At 38.6% G+C, this 5,772-nt stretch overlaps 1 pseudogene; it reads right to left on the bottom strand.

Moving 5' to 3' along the window:
- Window positions 1–952: 952 nt before the first annotated feature.
- On the bottom strand, window positions 953–1,489 carry LOC149206786 (abscisic acid receptor PYR1 pseudogene; annotated as a pseudogene).
- Window positions 1,490–5,772: the final 4,283 nt, after the last annotated feature.

Below are 5,772 nucleotides of genomic sequence, written 5' to 3'. Positions count from 1 at the left end.
TGTTGTCTTAAATTAATTGATGGATGGTCATGAGCACACTTTGAACTTGATATTTTAGTCCTAACAATAACTCTAGACTATGAAATAATTAGTAACAAACAACTCTAGACTATGAAATAATTAGTAACAAATTAGGGACCACAGAAAGCCAGGGATCTTTATATGTTTCCCCCAATACAAAATTATCATTCCCTGTTTTGTCCCTGTGTATAATCCATGCAAAAAGTGAGAAATTTTTTAGCATCTATAGAAGCTAGCTAGTCCTGACTCCTCACACAAAAGTCAATGCATGTCATGAATATATTTGACATATTTCATATCATTTTATCACTTTCAGTGAATGCATTCAAGCAACACTTTATAACACTTGACATTATAATGAAGCAGATACATCTCACGACTCGGAAACTACCCTTTTGCTAAGATGTTGCAACTAGGCGGGTATCCTAATAAACCAAATTTCACCTTGGTGGGGGCATAACAATGCCTCACTTTACCAACCAACCAAGCGACCAAATTGTAGATTTTGGTTTATGTTTTAATGATAGACATGAGGGAATGCCTTCATTTTATTAGCATACTTTTTAGTTAACTATTTTGATAATTTGATATGTTACCAAAAGAAGAAGAGTCAATTTGTTCTTTAAGATGCATAAACATAAATTATAGATTTTGAACACGTGGTATTTGTAAACTATCACATTGAACTATGATGTTACCTATATTTCTAGAAACATCTTTAAGATCGGATATATTTCTTTCGTAAAATGATTACATTTGAAATCTTGAATAATTAATATATAGTACACTTCATGTGATGAAAATATTCATCACAATGTTCATGTTCATATTTTATTTACAAATTGAATCCGCAAAATTCAGAAAAATGGAAAAACGATTAGTTTCTTTGGTGATCGTTGTGGAGTTGTCGTGAGAATAATGCGGATAGGGATTACAAATTCCTTCTAACAATGGTATCAATGAACAGACAGGTTTCTTGTTTACAGTTCCCCTGTGGCACATCTGCAACATAGGATTCCACAACAACAGTCCAAGGGCGTCCGTCTATCACAAATTCATGCAATGACGTCACCAACCGATAATGAAGAAGATGATGCTTTCCTCCCAAGATCCTGAAGCTCAGAACGCGATTTTCATCGTCCAGAATCTCCAGGCATTCAATGCTGTTCTCGGCCGGCAATCCCGTCACCACTTTCACTTCCCTCACGCACCCAATCTTGATTTCCCCCTTTTTCTTGATCAAGCAGCTCCTGATGAAGGGTTTGTACGTTTGAGGTTTGTCTAACCTGCGAACCACCGACCACACAGTGCTTGCTGGCGCATTGATTTTCTGTATGCAAATCGAGTAGCATTGCTTGTCACCAACTCGCAGATCAGAATGGTGGAGGGGAAAAATAACCTTCAATTTGGCCAACTCCTCCTCGCTAAGACCAAACATCTTTCTTTTCATTTCGAATACTCCATCCATCGCAATCAATCTGCTGCTTCTTCTTCTTCTTCGAATCTGCACGCAGTTACTGTAGCAAATAAATCTGCACAACATACACCTCTGGTCACAGAGTATATATAAAAAAATGAATAGTCTAAAAGGGAAGAATCGGGTGTAGCACCGAGGTTTTAGTTGGGGAGATGGATCTGAAATATATAATAACAAACGTGGGAACTGAATATCAGCGCCTCTCTAGTTCTACCCTTCTTTTTCAGGAAACTGCGAAACTATCCCCAATCTCATTGTCCCCTATCAATCATAACCATTCCGTGATATCTCCTCCGTGTATCCCGTTACACATACACAACGTGTATCTCCGCTTTACCGTAGAATATAGGTTTCCCCAAACCTTCTTTTTAAGGAAAGTGCGAAACTATCCCCAATCTCATTGCCCTGATCATTCATAACCATTACGTCGATATCTCCTCCGTGTATCCCATTACATAAATACAACTTGTGCCTCCACTTTGGTGATGGTGAATTATATATATATATATATATATTTCTTATGTGCTTAGTAGATATATTAATAAAAATATAATATTATAATAAAGAGAAGAAAGTGAATTATGAAATTTAGAAATAAGTTTGTTAACATAATTGTTTGTTTAGTTTTGTTAAATTTGTTGATATCCTTCCAAAACACATGGTTCTCTAAGTTTTTATATGTTTGCCTTTTAATACAAACATTTCATAGTAATAAATATTTATTTAGTTATTTTTCTAGTCTTTTCTTGTTTCAACTTGACTTTGTTTTTAAACATTGCTCATGGCAAAGAAGTGCAGTGATTAAGATAACAAAGAGTGTTTGAATTGGACTACTTTAGCAACACATACAAATTACATCTACACACAAAAACACGATGGCTCAAAGACATTTTAGTCCATCTCTTCTATTTGAGTCAAATAGAAGATACATTCTTATTTCATTTCTATTCAACTCTTAATTTTGACTTGTCCTAATTTTATGATTTATTGGAATCCTCAATTTTACATTGAACTTTTCATATAATTATAAAGTAGCATTTCTCCAATCTACTTCAATTCCTACTTTCTCCATTATTTTTCAAAGTTATTAGACAATGTATGCTCATTTTTGGGAAAATCGTAGAAACATTGATAAATATTGTTTCTTCATCTCTTTTTCAAAACAACGAAAAATTATGAGATGGTCAATGGTTGAATGCTTAGGCCTAAATAAAACCAAGAAAAAAAGCTCACAATTTTCACATTATTAGTCCCTAACTAGGAAAGAGTCTAGCATTATGTTAAGCGACATGCCAAATTAATCAACAATATGTAATTGTAATTGTGCATTGTACTAAACAAGTTTTAATTCAGATCTATATGAATGAAACATCCATTTAGTTGTATATGCACATAATGTAAATATGATTTGAATTATTCCTACCAAAGTTACTACTTAATAACTTAATTACAATATTTTGTATTTTAAGGAAAATATAAAATATCAAACTTTGTCATATAAATATCGATAGAATTGGATCAAGAAAAATGGAAAACAGAGATAGGGTTTCGTTGCTCAACAATGGGGTTTGGGGCACCGCCGACAATTTCTATCCTGTGGACAACTCGCAGGGCTGCAGGGATGCTGAAGAATAGGGTCAATGGCGGATCCAGTGTCCCGAATGGGATTCATTTGAGGAACCTGTTAGAGTCGGTCTAGTAGCCCTCCATCAGTGATCAAAGCTCTTTGCATTTGCATAAGTAGGTGTCTCATCAGTGTCATCTTATTGCATTCCATTAGGCATGCCATAACCCTGATGGAGGAGCTTGTGTCTTTATTCCCCTCTTGGCACTGTTGGATCCAGTTTGTTTCAGTCAATAAAATTCTTTACAGGGTCATTGGTCTTGTCTTGAAGTCAAGGTCCTAGGTTTAGGGTTTAGTCCAATTTTGTCTTTTGAGGTCATGTCTTTTAAGGTCAATAAATGCCCAGCAAGCCAGAGGGATGTCCAGCAAAGCATCACTTCAAATGATTTCATATTGTATAGCTAATTTTTACCTTGAGTTCAAAAACCCTGTTTTTGAAGGCAAGGTCATTTTCTCATTTTTTGTAAAAATTTGTAAAAAATTCAAACTCTCCAGAAGTTGGCATGCAGCCTTGGTATCCTTTGCCAAGACTCCTCAGAAGCTATCCCTGCAAAAATTTTCAAGAAAAAGCATCATTTCAACCAATTTCATAACAAAAGGAAACCACAAGTCAGCAGCAATTAGTTTTAAAAAGTGTCATTGCATAAACATTATAAAGTGGGTTTGAGGGGAAATAAATTTAAATCAAGCTTATAAAAGCCCCTCTCTCCTCATTTTGTAATTCTTTTCTCTCCAAGACTCCAAGAGCAAGTGTGAAAGGCGATTTAGTGTGAAATTGGGTGAATTTGGTGACTGCACCTGCGCGCTACGCATCAGGGCCTGCGCGCTACGCGTTGGGCGCGCGCTACGCGTCAGGGCAGTCTCTGCAGTGCAAAAATTGGTCGGGCGCTACGCGTTGGGTGCGTGCTACGCTCCAGAGCCCGCGCGCTACGCGTTGGGTTTCCACCTTTAGAAATTTGCCAGTGAGCCACAAATCGACTTCTTCCTCCTCAATTTCTTCAGGTAGGCCTCAAATCATTGAAGTTCTTGCTTTGTAAAGATAACATGAGCGTGAAAATGTGTCAAAGGCCATCAAGTTGAAATAGAAAATTCATATGTATTATGTTTAAAAAATTCAAATGCATGTGAGCTAGGGTTTTACATTTGCTGCCCAAGGTCATCCTTTTTCACTCCTGCATTTCCCCACATTCCCATTATCCCCTCCCTTGTCATTTTCACCTAATATCCCTAACAAAAAAGAAAAAAATCAAAAGCCCTAAAACCCTACTTATCCCTACAATTCAATAAAATCTCCCTAAACCCTACCTCCTATCAAACCCCTGCAAATTATGATTATGTGATGATGTATATGTCACAATTCTTTCCCTAAATTCCCTTTTATATATATATATATATATTCCCTAAATCCCCTCAAAATTCCCCCTCCCTAACATCTCCCTTGTGTTTTTTGTCCCCTTGGAGCAACATTCAAATAGTCAAAACAGCAGGTCATTTGAGTAGAAGCAGTACATTTCAGCCATTTTGCTCTTGAAACCATGTCAGAAACCGAAACAGATTATGAGCAAAGTGATGACCGTGAGTCAACACCGGAGGTTGAGGTGCCAAGGAGGCCTCACAGGGGTGGTAAGGGTGGTCAGCATGTGAGAGAGGAGCCCACCTCTTTGGCCTATTTGCAAGCTTGTCCACTTGCAGTCACATGTTTCCGTCATCAATCATGCTATGAATATTGCGAGAGAATTTCCCAAATTCAGCACCACAGGGAATTGGTCCGCTTGTTTGTTTTGCATTTGCACAACGGGCATGTGAATCTTGCAGGGGTGGATTTTACATTGTCACCTGAGGTTGTTGCTCAAGCAACAGGGATACCCAATGTTGGAGAAGAGTGGAACAAGCGCCAGCTGTTGGACAGATTCCAGTATGAGCCCTACATTAAACCTGCATATATGAGGCACCTAACTGGTGTATTTCCTTTCAGATTCTTGAGGGATGAGTATGCACCCTTGATGAGGCTCATCATTCGCTATTTCACCTGTGAGGGCAAATTTTCACGTTTGTATTCGTACCATATCCGCTTGTTGATGCATTTCACACGGGTACGGATGATGAACATACCATTTTTCATGTGCCGGAATATTGAGAGGATGGTGCCCTTGGTGCAGAGAAAGAGCCCAGCATAGCAACACAGGAGCATCTACCATTATGCTTTGATCAAGATTGTGGTCATGCATCAGTTGGTCCAGCAGGGTATTCCATGGGAGGATTTCATCTCTCGAGATTTCTTCACAGCGCCACCACCCCCTGAGGTTGTTCATGAGGAGGGAGGACCTTCACAGCAGTATAACATCCCTGAGCCCAGACATGTCAGCTCCCCTCCATTGGTCACATATCAGAGAGGCCACAGGGCCTTATTTGCATCAGCTCGGCGAGTATTTTCTCCACATCAGGTGGAAGGGGTCTCGCTTTCTTCATCAGCACCGCGAGTGTTATCTCCACACCAGGTGGAAGGGGCCTCGTTTCCGACAGTAGCACAGGTATCAAAGAGGAGCAAGAAGCCCATGATTGAGGAGGGATTGTCAGGTGATCTAGATATTGACATCATTGATCTTGACACCCGTTTTCCTAGCTCAGAGCTTAAGGAGATCATTCAGCA

The sequence above is a fragment of the Pinus tabuliformis genome, chromosome 1_2 (genome assembly GCF_031772625.1).
Source record: "Pinus tabuliformis cultivar Carrire ecotype Pingquan chromosome 1_2, CPIR1, whole genome shotgun sequence".
NCBI lineage: Eukaryota > Viridiplantae > Streptophyta > Pinopsida > Pinales > Pinaceae > Pinus > Pinus tabuliformis.
Note: the sequence above shows the minus strand (reverse complement) of the source record. Positions and strands in the feature narration are given on the sequence as shown.